General features: G+C 42.2%; 1 protein-coding gene and 1 long non-coding RNA gene across 5 annotated transcripts in view; one reads left to right on the top strand and one right to left on the bottom strand.

The window, feature by feature from the left end:
* Window positions 1-220: 220 nt before the first annotated feature.
* LOC121136795 lies at window positions 221-17,130 on the bottom strand. The gene is made up of 3 exons (XR_005873932.1): window positions 16,368-17,130; window positions 12,938-13,033; window positions 221-1,219 (listed from the first exon to the last, which is right to left on the bottom strand). It is a non-coding gene; the product is annotated as an uncharacterized LOC121136795 (long non-coding RNA).
* The window catches only part of Taf1a (TATA-box binding protein associated factor, RNA polymerase I subunit A), a 29,729-nt gene continuing 29,064 nt past the window's right edge, over window positions 17,127-17,791 (top strand). For 3 of the 4 annotated variants that reach the window (XR_005873931.1, XM_040738095.1, XM_040738097.1), the window contains exon 1: window positions 17,127-17,231. The gene's annotated coding sequence lies outside the window, so the exon portion shown is untranslated. The remainder of the gene's footprint in view (window positions 17,232-17,791) is intronic. The other variant, XM_040738096.1, reaches the window with a different exon arrangement.

The following is a 17,791-nucleotide window of genomic DNA, read 5'->3' as shown; positions in this document are numbered from 1 at the left end:
TCCTTTAATTCCAGCACTCGGGAGGCAGAGGCAGGAGGATCTCTGTGAGTTTGAGACCAGCCTGGTCTATAGAGCAAGTTCCAGAACAGCCTCCAAAGTCACAGAGAAACCCTGTCTCGAAAAACAAACAACAACAACATCATCAACAAAGATTTGAAATGAGGGCTGAAGAGATGGCTCAGAGGTTAAGAGCACTGACTGTTCTTCCAAAGGTCCGGAGTTCAATTCCAAGCAACCATATATTGGCTCACAACCATCTATAATGACATCTTTAAAAAATCTTTAAAAAAGAATTGAAATGAACTTCTACAGCTAACTACAAGTGGATCACAGACCCTAAAGTGTAATAAAAGAAGGTGTAGGGGCAAATCTCACACCAGACATGGCTTATTAGATGTGGCACTGAACCACAAGTAACCAAATAAAATTATATGTTAATGTAGCTAAGGTGTCCCTCTTCAGCTGGAGAACGCCTGTTTCAATGGATATTATAAGTGGAAGTGGACAGACATTCAGAGGGAAGGAAATAGGAGCCATGCTGTCCCTTGCCTGTAATCCTAGCACTCAGGAGGTATAGGCAAGAAGACGTGTTTAAAGGCTAGCCATGTAAAGTTCAAAGCCAACCTAGGTGACATGAGAACCATTCTCCCCCTGAGGAATATAAGTGCAATTCATACATTTGGTAAGGAGCTCATGTCTAGACGCTGTAAGCAATTCTTACAGTTCAATATAAAAGACAACTTAGAGAGTACATGAAGGCCGCTAAGCAGATGAGAGGATACTGTATGTCATGCACCCTTACAAAATGTGAGACAGAAGCCAGCAGTCCCTGCTCCACCTTACTAGGGTGACTTTAATAAAAAAGTCAATAGCAACTGTTGGTAAGGATGTGGAATGATGGGATCCCACATGGTAATAGGAACAGGCCATAGACCTGAATGTGGGAATAAATCAATAAAACTCTTGGAAAACAGCATAAACCAAAGTGTGCTGCTGAGAGCACTAACTCTCAGAAGGCCAGAGAAACTGGAGAGGAGGTGCAAACATACACAGAAGACTTTTCTGAGGGCCAGCGCTTAATCCTTCATTTACCTTTTTTTTCTGCTGCTGCTCTGTTCTCTCCCTGCTGTCTTCTTCCTCCTCCCTCCAGTTGTCCTCCATCCACATCTTTCCTGATGCTTTCCCTCTATTACATCCCTTATTTTCTCTTTTATACCTCCTAAGACAAAAACAAGAAAAAATTACCTCACAACCACAAGTTACATATTTTTCAAAAACAAATTAAAATCTTTACACAGGAAGAAATCACATTATGATCACAAGTTGCATGTTTTCCTTGGAAGCTCACAAACATTCCTTCTTTGTATTAATTTTCCCACCATCGCATCTTCATCCCAAAGCAAAGGTTCTTTTACAATTGATTAACAAAGATTTAAGCGAGGTAAGTATATTTCAGCAGGCAGCTGTTTGAGGTTTTGTGTGACAGAGTCCTATCCTGTTTCTCCTCTAGAGAAACCTGAAACAAGTGATCAACTAGCCATTTTATTTCTCTTCACACACAGTAGGGTCATTTAATTTCCTTTCATAACTCTGTTTATTTCTTTGGCAAGGTATATACTGAGCCTGTAATTAATTCTGTAAGTTACATGACCAAGGAACTCAGACCTAACCTTAGGTGTAGGAGCATAATTATTTTCTTTGATTATCAGCCTGTTTTTTGACAGGCAGAACCCATGGATCTATAATGCATGAAACTTCCTTGTTTTGATTTCCCAGCTTCTGAAAATCTCACATCTAACTAATGGGGGATGTCCTTCTGTATGCTGTGAAAAAAAAAGGAAATAGATATAGAAATGAATACTTTACATTGATATGGATTTTAGTTTATTGATGCAAATTTAAGGTCAATTTTGTTATATGTATTTTTATACTCTTGTTTAGATATTATATTTGTATAGCTCATATATAATTTAAAAATACAGATTATAGAAAATAAGCTATAATAGTCAAAACTTATGTTAGTTAGGTTTTCTAGATATAACAGAGATATGTTTCTTTAAAACCTTTCAAAGACCTACAAAATACGGCATTTAAAATAGTTTAATAAGGTTTTTCATGACAATGAGACACAACTGCTCCTGACAACACCAATTACATCATAGAGGAAGATGGGCATTATGAGCCGGGCGGTGGTGGCGCACACCTTTAATCCCAGCACTCGGGAGGCAGAGGCAGGCGGATCTCTGTGAGTTCGAGGCCAGGCTGGACCGACAGCCTCCAAAACAATACAGAGAAACCTTGTCTCATAAAACCAAAAATAAAAAATAAAAAATAAAGAAACCCATTATGGAGTTTGCCTTCAATGTGGCAAAACTGGCCTAGCCTATTGGACAAGAAACTGCTCTTGTCTGAACTGCTTGACAGCATGCTGTCCAAACTGGACATGTGGGCACAACAGGAAAGTGACTGCTGAACTTTCCAGAACAGAATGGGACAGTCCTTCAGGGTTTCTGTTTCATGGAAGAGTCTGTCAGATATTCTACAGGACAGATAAAAATGACTGAGAAACTGCCAATAGAGGTAGGACAGTTTCAAATTTCCTGCTTCTCTGAGAAGTCTGCCAGACACTCTAGGCCTATGGGCTGAAGATGGATGCCCCAACATTACAGAGGAACTTTGGGTGACTGACCAGGCAGTGAGATATCTCTGTCAATTCTAGAGTTTACATACTATCCTTCTGAGGTCTTTAATGGTGTTGAAGACAGATAGTTAGGGTTATGGTTTTCCTTAGTTATGATAAAAGATAAGTTACATATAAAACCTTAGACTCACAAAGATAGGATAGATGATAGAATATATTCTTTAAATTTTGACAAATGTTAATGGACTAACTGCCTTGTTATATATAATTTTACTATGTTAAAGTTAAAAACCTTCCTTTTATTTAGACAGAAAAGAGGAGATGATGGGGGATGACCTTCTGTATGCTGTGAATATATGTTTTTCTTAGTGGTTGATGAATAAATGCTGATTGGCCAATGGCTGTTGGGGCCCAAATATAATATCTCAGAAATATGCCTCTGCTCAGCCACAAAATTTTAGCAGCTCAGAACTCCCATTGTCTTTTAGATGCTGACTGATAACCTCCAGGTGCCTGGTCTTGGTGGGGAATGACTCCTAGTTTGTGTAACAAAAGGCCTAGGCCTGGGCAAGCCTACACCTACCTTGAAGGCTAGTGAGATATGCTGATATGGAATGTTTGAGAGCTTGAGTACATGCAGCTTAGGAGTGTCTCTAGGATTAAAGGAAATATTTGATATCAGCTCCATATACATGATAATAGATACTTCTGCCAGTAAGCCCACTCGCTTTTGGAGAGTTAGTTAAGATGATGCTGAAATAAACTGTGGTCTCCAATATTGACTGGGAGCCTTCCTGTTATGACCAGATGTCTTTGTCTAATGTCCGTGAGTAGCTAGGGGTCAGACCAGGGGCTGTTCGGCTGCTTCGGATCACAGCCCTAAAGACATCAGTCTGGAATAAATGGCCTTTACACTGTGGGACTGATACAGACTGGACCCTGGTAAGTAGCCAGGCAGGAAGTAGTACCTACTATCAGACTAGGAGAATTCTGGGAAGAGGGAAGGCAGGGAGCAGTCACCAGAGAGAGACACCATGTAGCTGCCAAAGAAGTAACATGCTAGAGCATTGTGGGTAAACCAGCCTTGTGGGAATACATAGATTAATAGAAATGGGTTAATAATTAAGAGAGAGCTAGCCAAAAAGAGGCCCAAGCTATCAGCCAGTTTATAATTAATATGAAGCCTCTGTGTGTTTATTTGGGACTAAATGGCTGCAGGACCAGGTGAGGCAGAAATTCTGTCTTCAAATAGAGCTCAGACTAGCTACTGGCCAATCACCATTACTTTATCAACCAATAAGAGAAACATATATTCACAGCATACAGGACATCCCTATCACCTAACAAAGGGGAAGGTAACTTCTAGACTGTTTTTGACTTTTATTTCGTTTGTCTCTCTTATTAGAGCAATTGGCAGGATAACTTAAACTATTTTCCTAATCATCTTTTTTGTTTTGGTTTTTCGAGACAGGGTTTCTCTGTGTTGTTTTGGAAGCTGTCCTGGAACTCGCTCTGTAGGCCAGGCTCATCTGGAACTCACAGAGATCTGCCTGCCTCTGTCTCCTGAGTGCTGGATTTAAAGGCATGTGCCACCAACGCCCGGTGCCCTAATCATCTTTATGAACTGTCTTAACCACCTGTGTATGTTAGGCTAACTCAAAAAGTCCAATTAAATCATAATCTAACTAATCATAATTGCTCTTACAAAAATCATCTTCATAGCTGGCAGTGGTGGCGCATGCCTTTAATCCCAGCACTCAGGAGGCAGAAGCAGGCGGATCTCTGTGAGTTCGAGGCCGGGCTGGTCTACAAAGCAAGTTCCAGGACAGCCACGCTGTTACACAGAGAAATCCTGTCTCAAAAAACAATTTAAAAAAAATCATCTTCGTTATGATCTGCAAGTAAACTGCTCAGTGAGGAGTGGGATCCTTTCATGCAGTAACCACACCATGCCAAACACAACCGGAATAGGGCAGCAGCAAGCAGGAGGCACAGCACACGCCAAGGGCATCCTGGGAAGGATCCTCTTGGAGCTTTGCTGCTCCACTGGGCGGTATTCCATAGCTCCAGTGCTGTCTGTAGCTCCTCTGACATGGCACTGACAAAAATGTGAGTCTAGGTTTGGCCAAAATGAAATGGAAATCAGCCACTTTGCTGCCCAGGGGAAGGTTCACACCTCTTCCTAGCAGGAGAATGTACACACATCAGTGTCAAACAGAAGAGCCTCTTTTGTATTAAGGGCAACACATGTTGTCTTACACCTCTCTGCAGAGACCCTGGACTCCCTCTCAAGGCCTAGTCTTCAGTTAGCACAGTTTGGGACCACAAAGCAAAAGACTTTGGTGTGAGAACTGACTGAGCAGACCTTCACTGAAGGGGCATTGGGTTGTTTCTGTTACACTCTCCACCCTGCTATGCCCCTTGCCATTTTGAGACCCGGAAGAATCCATCTGCTGGCCCCAAAGGCCACTTCTCTGCCAAGGCAAGGCTTTAAGTCCTGCATCTTCATGTTTAATTTCTTTCCTACTTACAATGTCCTCCTCTCTGACCTACAGATCAGAGGTTCTTCGTATTACAAATCCTTGGGTTTTAGTTTAGTTTTTTTTGTTTGTTTTTGTTTTTGTTTTAAGTTCTCAATAAAGCACTTACATTTTTGATAATTTCCTCATATACACATATATACATGATGTATATATACACACACATATGACATTAATTTATACACACATATACTGACATTTATACACATATATGACACATACATCAGAGTTATTTGTAACTTTCTGTTTTTTTCTCTTTAAGTTATTTTGAGATTTGTTTACATTTATTCTATGAACATGAGTATCTTGCCAGCAATATGTCTGTGCCCCACATGTATGCAGGGCCCACAGAAGCCTGATCCCTGGAACTATAGTTATAAATGGTTGTGAGAGGCTATGTGGGGGTTGGGAATGGACCATGTGTCCTCTGGAAGAACAGTCAGGGCTTTTAATCACTGAGCCATCTCTCCAGCCCTCTTTTCTCTCTCACTCTTTTTTTTTGAAACAGGGTTTTATATGTTGCTGTGGATTATGAGATTGGCCAATAGCAGGGCAAGGAAAGATTGGGTGAGACAGACTGACGAAGAGAAAATGATGGGTGGAGGAAGGGCGGAGTCAGGAGAGTTGGGTGAGACACCATCCAGCCACCGAGCAAGCAGGATATGTAAAACATGAGGTAAAGAACCATGAACCATATGGCAAAACATAAAGAGAAATATGGGTCATTTTAGATGTAAGAGTTAGCTCATAACAAGAATGAGCTATTGGTCAAGCATTTGTAAATAATATTAAGCCTCTCAGTCAGTTATTTGGGACCAGGCAGTTAGGACAGGAAATGTCCGATTGCAGAATGTCTCAGGCTGGCCTTGAACTGGCTATGAAACTGAGATAGAAAATAATTCCAGTTTTAAGCCCTTATTCTGTTTTTTACTTTCTGTTGTTTTCTTTCCTTTCTAAAAGCACTTATTGTTAATCTGCAGCAAAGAGACATAACACAGGGAACAAATCTCCATTAAATAAAGTATCTCATGAAAATTGAAAAAAAATTCTAGGCCCCTTGAGGATCAAGAAGCTACTGCTAAAGCACAGTAGGACAAACAGGGCACAGGCTGAGAGGTCAGCAGGAGAGAAACCAATCTCGGGACCAGGTTTACGGTGACTAGATGCTGGGCAGTGATGCTGAGAGAGGAGGCTTGGAAACTCACATGGGCCCAGTGTGTGGTGAAACCCCACCAGAGCACAAGCCACTCCTCCTGCATGCTCAGTTTGGTGAAAAACGTTATCTGAGGTCTGAAGAATACACCTCCTGACACGCAAGCACGGTCACGGTTTGCCTCAGAAATACTCAAAGGCAGAGTCTTGCAGAACGCCCTTTATTCTAGTCTATCACAATGCTTTTCTGTTGTCTATTTTCTTAGACAACAGGACTGGTCTACACTATTGACTAATCTAACAGCCAAAAGTGCCACACAAGGCTGGAGAAACGGTTTAGCATTTAGGAGCACACACTGCTCTCGAAGATAACCTGAGTTCAGCTCCTAACAACTCATGTTGGGTGGCTCACAATTGCCTATATTTTAGCTGCAAGGTATCCAACACTCTGTTCTGGCCTCCACAGGCACCTGCACACATGTGCACAAACCCACACACAGACAATCCAGCAGACACACAAAATTAAAAATAATTGCTAAAAAAATAAAAAAGTACCACACTTCTTTTAGGAATACTGGAAAAATGCCTTGTTTTTCATTGGTTTATTTATTTATTTCGAGACAAGGTTTCTCTACATAGCCCTTTCTGTGCTTGAACTCACTCTGTCAGCCAGGCTGGCCCAGAACTCATAGAGATCCGCCTGCTTCTGTCTCCTGAGTGCTAGAATTAAAGGCAGAAAACCATTCGTTTAAAGGAAAGTAAGGAGACATCATCCGACTACAGCTGAGATGTGTACACAGGGACGGAGGACAAACTGGGTGGTGAGGAGGGGCAGATTATGAATGACTTTGAAACCAACACAAGAGTTTAGACTTAGTAGAAACAGAGAGAGCTACAGAATTTTAAGTAAAGGGATTCAATGATAGAAGCAGATATAAGAGAACTTCCTGCTCAGAGTAACAGAGAATGCGGGTTTGTGTTGGGCATGGCCAGTTGGGCTAACTCCCTCCTCACAGCTAAGAAAGTCGTCACTGCACACTTTCTACTGGGCGTGAGTCAAATACAAGGCTACACTTTCTGCCAGCGTGCACTATTTGTTCAGCCCTGACAAATATTATTCTACTTTCTACCACAGAAAGAAAGAAACTCAAACATCTGCCATTGCCACTAATACACGTGTGTATATGTGGGTTCCTGTTTCCGGTTGGGCTGAATTTACTTTGGCACCATTTTCCTTGAAGTCAAATATTTAGTGTTTTGCCACAAATGCAGAACAGATTTCAGGTGTGGCCTGTGCATCTCAGTCTCCACAGGACAGACTACCTGGCTTTGTCCACTTGATTTTGAGATATGAAATGCTTCCCTGGCAGAGCAGCAGCGGCAGGGGCAGGGTAGGTAGCCAGAGAAGGCCTGCACTAGAAAGCTGAGGGCCCGAACTAGGAATCAGTGAATCATGCTGAGCCATTAAGTTTTTTAAGTCTCAGATTCTTTCGACCAAGGTTAGAAGTTTACAGTGATTTTCAAGAAGCAAATAAATGGACTACCTATTAATGTTGATTAAATAACTAATCAGTGAAATCTACAGTTAGTAGAGTTGGTGGATGCTGCAACAAGTCTTGGCAAACAGTGACTCGATGAAGGAAATATGTTTGGACCGTGCTACCCCAGAAAATGTTCTCATTCAGAGACCAGGAATGTCCTTCCAAGCTTGCTAGGAAGATCAAAGGCACTTTGTGGAGGAGACCCTAAGACCCAAGTGATGTGGAAGTCCTGTGTATATGTCAATAAAGCACTGTTGGCCAATAGGGAAGCAAGATAGGTGGGACTAAGAGTCCAGGAGGACTCTGGGTAGGAGAAACGCAGGGAGTCACGATGTAGCCCGCCAGAGAAGTAAGATGTCCGGAACTCTTCTCCAGTAAGAGAAATACTTAGATTGACAATTATGGGATAAATACTTAAGTCAGAGCTAGCCAGTAAGAAACAAGCAAAGCCAACAGCTTCATAATTAATACAGTGTCTTTGTGTGTTATTTGGGGACTACAACACGGCAGAGCCCAGGCGACTGGTGGGGAAAAACCAAGCGGCTGGCAAGGAAAAGTCTTCTCTCTACACCCAAGGAAAAGAAAACATTTTTAAAAACGGCTTATTTTTAAGTATGTGCATGTTTGCCTGTCTCTTTGTGTGAGTATGTGCATGTGAATACAGGCGCTTGTGAAAGTGAGTCTAGGTCGTCGGCTCCCTTGAAGTTGGAGTTATAGGCAGTTGGAAGACACCTGATGTGGGTGCTGGGAACTGAACTCTGGTTCTCTATAAAATCAGTTTGTGCTCTTAACTGCTGAGCCAACTCCCCAACCCCAAGAAAATAGTTTTTTAGGGTAGTATACAACCACAAGTGACTGATACAAAGGAACAAAGCAAATATCTGGAGGTATTTGCATTTCAATTGGTGCATGCAACACAATTATAAATAGGACCATAAATGCCCTTACATGAAGACTGAACAATAAGCGACTATGAACGGGAAAAGTGAGAGTTTTCAGTGACTAGTGTGAAAGCCTACTCCTATGTAAGCCCCCATGGGATGTGAAACATGGAGAACACGTGAAGGGATGGGTGAATGACAGCAAGAGAGGCTGTGTATGAGAACAGCTACTTCCCTTGTTCCTGATCCCCAGAAGAGCTGACTAACAAAAATTTAGTTACCACTTACAAATACAATTTAAAATCTTTACATCTTGTACATAAAAAATTTAAAGGTTGTTTTTTCTCACAAAACTTCATTTTAGCTCAGTAATTAGATATGCTTAGTGTCTATATAAATACTGATTTGCCAAAAAAAATCAAAACAAAACTGAATTGCCATTTTATTCCCATAAGGATTTTAAACTATAATCCAAGATTAGAAAGTAGAATCTTTGTTTTTCTATTTAGACAAACTTTAAACTACAGAAAAGCCCATTCCTGTAACTAAACATTGATTTAATGAAGGTGTGATCAATGCAGGAGAATATGGCAATTTCTTGAAGGATAAAGTAAAATACAAGTTAATACACTATTTTCTAGAGTTTTCAGCTTTGGCAAATGGAAGATGTCCCTAGTATAACAGACACCATTAGATCACTCCACCTGGTCCACGAGAAGTTTCAGGTTTTATTTCTTTGAAAAACAATGACTTGATTATTGCTGTGTGTATGCACACACATATGCATCAACTTTTGGGAGCTGGTTCTCTCCTTCCACCATGGTTCCTGGGATCAACCTCAGGTTACTAGGCTTTTGTGGTGTGTGTTTTTTCCTGCTGAAGACACCTCACCAGTCCTCATATTTGTTTTCCTGAGGAACAGAACACTGTAGAATTTTGTATGGTAATTTTAAAAATGAGATCTCTGTCCTATCATGAGGCAATTCCCTTCCTTCCTCCCTCCCTCCCTCCCTCCCTCCCTCTCCCCTCCCTCCCTCCCTCCCTCCCTCCTTTCATTTCCCATCCTTTTTCTTTTGTCATGTAGACCAGCTTGTTCACCTTAACCTTGAAGGAGTCCTGTGCTCCCTGCTGACTCAGCACCATGGCTAGGAAGTCCTTATACGGCATGTGTATGGGTCTTGGGGCATACCCCTGCAATCCCAGTACTTGGGAGGCCAAGGTGGGGAGGCCAGCCTGGTCTACAAAGCAATATTGCTGTCTTGAAAACAAAAACCAAAACCCACAGTGAGCTCCAACAATGTCTCATTCAAAAGTGCATTGCGTTGCTTCAACTACACTATTATGTCTGCCTTGTAATAGCTTCTAGGCTTGAAATTTCCCTGAATACAACCTCCAAGGTATTATTCCTTGAGTAAGCATAGAGGTTTTTGTTTCTTTTTCAAGTTTCTCAGACTGTGGAGCAGCTTTAGTTTTTTAGTATTTAGTTGCCTAAATGAGCTGACATATCAGGGATCAGGTTAGGTTCAGAGCTAGGGAAGCCAGAATAATGTCCAGGTACAATATCCTGGACTCAGGTAAAGAATGCTATAAGGATAGCATAAGGAGAGGTATTGAGTTACTGCTGTATGAGACTTTCCCTGGGGAGCCACGGCACAGAAGTTTATCCCAGAGACACAACTGATGGGGGAAGTCCTTTTGTGCATGTTTGTCTTATTGGTTGATAAATAAAGCACTGCTGGCCAATAGGGAAGCAAGATAGGTGGGACAAGGAGTCAAGGAGTATTCTGGGAAAAGTAGTCAAGAGTAGATGGTTGCCATGTGATCTAGGGAAGAGAGGACATGTCAGAATGGTGTCCTCGGAAAGATAAGTCCTTATAGAAATATATATTAGTACTCATGGGTTAATACTTAAGACAGAATTAGCCAATGAGAAGCCCTGGACATTGGCCAACAGCATTGTAACTAATAGAGTCTTTGTGTGTTATTTGGGTTGATGCAGCACTGGGACCAGGCTAGCAGGAAGAATGCTCATTGCACACAACCCCAGGCAGGGATCTAGTGACAGAAGCAGTAATCATACCCAAGTCCACCTTGGTGAACCTGTGAGCTACTGAGGTTCCTCTCCAGAGCATGGGTGACACACAGGCAGCCATGCCTCTGAAAAGTCATCCCCAGCATGGATGAGCTTGAGAAGCTGCAGCCCTGGAGCTTTCCACATACCTTATAGGCATCTTGCTAGGTTGGAAAGTATACTCTGGGCCTCTCCATTCTCCTGCATTACTTTTTGGGTCTCTCAAGCCTCTCTCTCTAGGAAGGAATGTTTTACCCTGGAGAAAATCTCCTGGCAGCATATTGTCAGGGCAAGACATTAAAGGTGCCTTCTTCTTCAGGAGATTGACTTGTCCACTCTGTTAATGATTGTGCTATGGTAATAATGGATAGAAATGGGACTAGGTATGGTGGCACACTTCTAATCTTAGCAATGAGGCAGAGGCAAAGACAGAGGCAGGTAAATCTTTCTGAGTTCCATACTAGCAGTTGTAGGCCAGCTAAGGCTACATAGTGAGAGCCTATCTCAAAAAGAAATTTAAAAAAGTAAATACAAAATAACTTTTAAAGGATTATACACTCTGAGCCATCAATAGGTTAATGCTTTTCTACAACTTGTCCTCAAGTGGATCAGGATATAAGAACAAAGTACATCGGCCGGGCGTTGGTGGCACACACCTTTAATCCCAGTACTCGTGAGGCAGAGGCAGATGGATCTCTGTGAGTTAGAGGCCAACCTGGTCTACAAAGCAAGTTCCAGGATAGCCTCCAAAACAATACAGAGAAACCCTGTCTCGAAAAACAAAAACAACAACAACAAAAAAGAACAAAGTACATCTTGCCAGGAGGTGGTGGCACATGCCTATAAACAATCTTAGCATTCAGGACGAAGAGGCAAGCAGATCTCTAGGAGTTCAAGGCCTGCCTGGTATACAGAATGGTTTACAGGACAGCCAGAGCTCAGTTACACAGAGAAACCCTGTCTTGAAAAAAAAAAACAAAATCAGATTAGTCATATTTAAATGTGGACATAGCACTAGAAAATTGTGGTTACAAATTAACTTTCAGGACTGGAGAGATGGCTCAGCTGTTAAGAGTGCATAGTGGTCTCACAGAAGACCCAAGTTTGGTTCCCAGCACCCATGCCAGGCAGCTTACAGCCACTGATAACTCCAATTCCCCGGGAAGTGACGACCTCTTCTGGCCTCTTTGGCAACTTCATTCATGTATACATACACACACAGAGACACTCATGATTACAAAGATAATCTTTTTTATTTGTTTTGGTTTCAGTTTTGGTTTTGGTTTTTTTGTTTTTTGAGACAGGGTTTCTCTGTGTAAAGGCCCTAGATGTCCTAGAACTCTCTCTGTAGAGCAGGCTGGCCTTGAACTCACAGAGATCTGCCTGCCTCTGCCTCCCAAGGGTTGGGGCTAAAGGCATGCACTACCAACACGCAGCATAAAATCTTTTTAAAAATTAACATTACAACATGAATTATTTTTACAAATTTATTAAAAACAAAAAAGTCCTGGGTGGTGGTGGCACACGGCAGAGGCAGGAGGATCTCTATGAGTTTGATGCCAGCCTTGTCTACAAAGTGAGTTCTAGGACAGCCAGAGCTGTTGCACAGAAAAATACTGTGTTGAAACCAACCAATCAACCAAACAACCAAACACACAAATAAACAAAAAAAGATCAAACAAAGCTTAATATTGTGTTTTAGGTCTTAAAGTATTTTTAGTCACACTCTCTTATAAAGGTATATCCTCTTAAGATACTAGGTAATTGTGGAATTATGCAAAACCATAATGTTTATCCCATTCATGAAACATCCTTTCCAACTATTCTGAAAAAACAAAAACAAAACTGTCATTACACCTTAAGTATTCCCACAGTTCCCCACAAACCTTTATCAGAAAGAATAAACATGAAGGAGTATGGGAATAGCAGAATTAAGTCAGAAACTAAAACCCACTCATGCTGAACATGAAGAACTTGCAGACTCCTCTAGTGACTGATCCTCACGATACGGACAAATAATATCTGAGTGTGTCGTTAGCTTCCCCATCACTATGACAAAATGCCTTTCACTGTCACAAACATCTTAAAGACGAGGAGTTTAATTTGCTCACTGTTTCAGTAGGTTCACGGTGGCATAGCTCCATGTGCTGGGGCAACATCTCATAGTGGCAGGACTATGTAACAGGAAATTCTTCATCTCGTGTTGCCTAGGAAGAGCAGAGAGAGGTGCAGACTAAGAATGTGCCCCAGTAACAAACTCTACCCCTGGACCCTGCCTCCTACTTTCTGTTTGTTTGTTTTGTTTTTCGATACAGGGTTTCTCTGTGTTCCCCTGTCTGTCCTGGAACTCATTCTGTAGACTAGGCTGGCCTTGAACTCACAAATCCACCTGCCTCCAGAGGGCTAGCCTTCTACTTCTTGGTATGATAATATTAGGAATCCATTAAGGGATCAATCCATAGTTGAAAGCCTTGATGATCTGTCTCGGGAAACACCATCAGATACCCTCTTTCTGGGCAGTTTAATGAAATCAGATTGAGAAATAACATTAACCATTACAACCCATTTTAGAGAAAGACAATATAAACTCCCTGTAGTCTGTAAATGTTCACAGTAGAATTAGGCCCTATGAGATTGCAAAGAATTAGGAAAATGAAATTTTAAAAGAAAAAAGTCATAAATAATAAGACATTTCTGAGATTATCCACATAAGAATTGGCTAAAATAAAATTTAAGTTATTCCACAAAATGGGTGTAGTGGCACATACCCTTAATTCCAAGTTTGAGGCCATCCTGGTCTGCATGGTGAGTTCCAGGACAGCCAGAGCTACACAGTGAGACTTTGTCTCAAAAGAAAAAAATTACTCCAAAGACTTAATGGAAAGCATAGTCGTAATGAACAAATATGGCATATCAACATTTAAATGAAACATTTCTTTTAAAAAACTTCAAATAATAAACAGTATTTTAAGTGAAAAAATAATTTAACAGGCTTATCAGAAGATTCTACATTGCCAACTAACCAAAAGTCAATTTAAAAACAGACCAATAGGAATTATCAGGTCTAATTATCGAAAGAAAAAAAAAACTGAGCAGATATTTTATTACAATTCCTTAATACTTAGTGGCATTACAAATATATTATTAGAAATGCTCAAAGTGTTTGAAAACAGGGACATAACTGAATAGAAATTTGAGGCGAAATGGTTTAAAAATTTGCAATTAACAAACAAGAAATTGATGAGTCTAGGAGACTCAGTGCATATAACATCTAATAAAAAGATTCATACATAGATCAGTATACTACTGCCTCTAAATAACCAAGTGGAGGGGGTGAAAGCAACCAGAGACAACCAGCCACACTGTCAATCAGTAAACACAGTTAAACTTTAGTCTCCTTGAAAATGAGACTAAAAGTCAACGGGAAGGTTTAAAGAGCTGACAGCAAAAAATCCCTGCTGGTTCAGTATAAGTATTCTTCAAGGCTGAAATGAAAAGCAACAGGACTTCACTACTAGCTATGCTAAAGGGAACTCCAGAATTAAGGTTGACTCACCATGTGGAAACAGATAACACTTCATCTATCCTATGTAATGCATTCAGTGGCTTAACATCATTTATTTCTCCCTAGTCTATGTCTTGTCTTCTAGTGTATGGGTTACTGATTGGGGTCACTCACATCACTTCCTTCAGCTATGAGCTGGGTTAAAATAGCTTCATATCATTGACTAGCAGTTTTGTTGTCGTGGTTACACTGACTGAAATAGACCTGTTATCCAGTCATCTATCTTAAACTTGTTGACTGGAGTCCTCTTCCCACTAAAACCCAGAAGTGTAAGGCATCTTAAAGCCCAGAATTGCTTTAGTACCATTTTTGTTATATTTTCTTTTCTTTTTTTTTTTTTGTTTTTGTTTTTACGAGACAGGGTTTCTCTGTATTGTTTTGGAGGCTATCGGTCCAGCCTGGCCTCGAACTAACAGAGATCCGTTTGCCTCAGCCTCCCGAGTGCTGGGATTAAAGGCGTGTGCCACCACCGCCCGGCCACGTTATATTTTCTTAGCCCAAACCACCAAAACTTGTCATCTAATGATAACCGCCATTTTATTGGGCCGTTTGAACTGGGAATTTGTGTAGGGTTTAGCTGGATTCTGCTACATTTGTTGCTGAACTGGAACCACTCATGTGGTTGGTTTCAGCCAATAACTGCTCTAACATCAGAGACAACCACCTTTTTAACTTCCTCATGTGTCTAGAATTCAAAACCCAGGTATTGAGTGATACTTGTGTGTTCTTTATGATGCTAATACCACAGAAGCTTTTTTTGTTTTGTTTTTAAGCTTGGGGTACCAAGCAAGGAGGGAAAAAGTGAACTTGTGTCTTTTAGAGCAGTTTTCCCCAAGTCTCAGCCTATTGTAGGATCCTCACCCATGTAGTTCAGGGAAGCTATAGCTGGATAAAGTTTTCTCTATACTACAATGCAAGTTAGCTTTGTTTTTTACACTACTATTTTTGCCACATTCGCTTTTAACCCATACTATGATATTGTAGTGTAGTTTGTTTTTCAATTGCTTGATTATATTTAGCTTTTTTTTTCTATAGAAAAGGTTCATGGGAATAATGTTTTCCAAGACACCTCAAAAGGTTTTAGGAAATGTAGTTCATCACCATTATTTAGTTGCTCCTTTAGAGAAAAGCAACTGTGAGGACATTTTCCTCTCCTTTGTTACATACATTCTTATGGTGTGAGTCTGGGAAGCTTTTGTGCATGCTCTTCTCACCACATTGTCACTCAGAGTTGTACTGTGGGAAAGAGAAGCGGTATGTAAACAATATAAAGACAGTGATTTCCTCACTTTTATTTCCTAATATCAAGAGCTGTTTGAAAACCTTGACATCAGAAGCCCCCCACCCCCACCCCTTGTTTTGAGTCGGGTTTCTCTTTGTAGCTCGGGAACTCACTCTGTAGACCAAGCTGGAACTCACTCTGTAGACCAGGCTGGCTTCAAACTCAGAGATCCATCTGTCCCTGCCTCCCAAGTGCTGGGATTAAAGGTGTGAACAACCACTACTGAGTTTTCCCCCTATTTTTATTAGCATGAAGAAACAAACAAAATCAGTTGATTCATTTTGATGAAACAAGCTTCCAGATGACAAGCTAATCACTGTCTTAGTGTGTGACATCATCCTTTAATTTAGTTTTGTCTGTAGTTAAAAAGTACAGGTTTAAGCAGGGCGTTGGTGATGCACACCTTTAATCCCAGCACTCGGGAGGCAGAGGCAGGTGGATCTCTGTGAGTTCGAGACCAGCCTGGTCTACAAGAGCGAGTTCCAGGACAGCCCCCAAAACAATACAGAGAAACCCGTCTTGAACCCCCCCCCCCAAAAAAAACCCATACAAACAAACAAAACCCAAAACAGGGTTAAGGGCAAGGACTAATGACACAAAAGCAGTATAAATAACTTTTCTCCTACTGTATTGTTTATGAAGAAAACATAGAATAAAATATCCCTAGCATTAAGAAAACAAAACCTCTACATACACTCTTTTTATAGACCTGCTAATTTCCACGGAACTCAGATTCTATTCTCAAGCAGTAAATTCGGAGTTTAGGAGGAGTCCATTCCACAGTTTATGCAGTCTCAACTATGAACAGTTATCTTCCAGTGACTTTAAGGTTGCCTCCCTTGAGCTTTTACTCATCAATGCTTGTTCACATGTCTGTAACAATCTGTCCATTAACAGATCAGTCCTTTAAAGAGTATTTTTCCATACATCTCCGGCCATTCTTCAGGGCCATCTTCCCTAGCAGCGCCCCTTCTCACACGACCTGACAATTCCACTCTCCACCTCCATAACTAATATAGGTATGTCAATGTCCCTCTTGAAAGTGGACTCCAGGCCGATCCCTGCAACAATCCACGTTGGTAGGGAAAAATGGATTCTTGCTCAAACTGTGAAGGCAGCAAGATGCTATAAATAGTAATAAAAATAATCTTCAGAGCAGCAATCAGGATCGGCTATGTGACCCCGCCTCGCCACACTCGGATCTTGCGACGGAAACCTTCCATTTCCAGGGTGGCACAGATTAAGGTGCAAATCACGGCCAAACCAACGGGGAAGTAGAAGCTAACATCCACTTCCGGGCCACGTTCCGCAGCCGCTAGAGAGCTGGCTAGGCTCGTCTGCTCCCCTCTAGGCCACGCACGAGGGAGGGGCGGGACTACTCATGCGCGCTACCCGAGTGCCAGCCCTGCTGGTTATGCGCAAGCTCACAGGAAGCGCTCGCTAGCGACTTCCGGCGCGGGTTTTTTCCTGGTCGCCCGCGGCGTGCGGACGAGTTGAGTGTGGGCATCGCGTCGTATTCCCCCCGTGGGGTCGGTGCGCCCCGCACTCCGAGGGAGAGGTACGTGAGCGCCGCGCATTTTCCTCCTGCTCTTCCCTGGTGACTTCCTGTGGTCTTCGGTTCAGGGAAAGCCAGTCGCCCGGGCTGTGAAGTTTTTGGTTACCGGGGCAACCGCCGCGGCGTCGTCCAGGTCGAGGACGTGGGGAGGATTCGCGTTAGGGCTTCTCCCCGTACGCGGTGGGTCGAGGTCACATTCAGGTGCTATTGCGAGCTTTTGCGCCGCACGGTCGGCTTTGGCTTTCATGAAAAGGTCCAGTCTGCGTCGAAGGCGGAGAAGCAAAAGGGAGCGGGCCAGGCAGGTTGCAGCGGTAGCCGTCCACCCGCGTGAACCCGATCCGTGGTGGGAGGACCCCTGCAAATTACCCACTCACCCCCCACGCTAACCAGACTGCGGAAGGCAGAAACCGGTTGTCAGTCGGCAGGCTCAGGTCCCGGGCTCCATCCCCAGCGGCGCAGATGACAAGCAGAAGTTGCAATGCCAGTGCGTGAGCCCTGGACGCTTCTGAAGGTGTCCGGAACTGGGGCGGTGCCGTAGGACTGCAGAAAGGAGGGGGGCACTT

The sequence above is a fragment of the Mesocricetus auratus genome, unplaced genomic scaffold, assembly GCF_017639785.1.
Source record: "Mesocricetus auratus isolate SY011 unplaced genomic scaffold, BCM_Maur_2.0 Super-Scaffold_100676, whole genome shotgun sequence".
Taxonomy (NCBI): domain Eukaryota; kingdom Metazoa; phylum Chordata; class Mammalia; order Rodentia; family Cricetidae; genus Mesocricetus; species Mesocricetus auratus.
The sequence above is the reverse complement of the archived record's forward strand: the minus strand, read 5'-3'. Positions and strand labels throughout refer to the sequence as shown.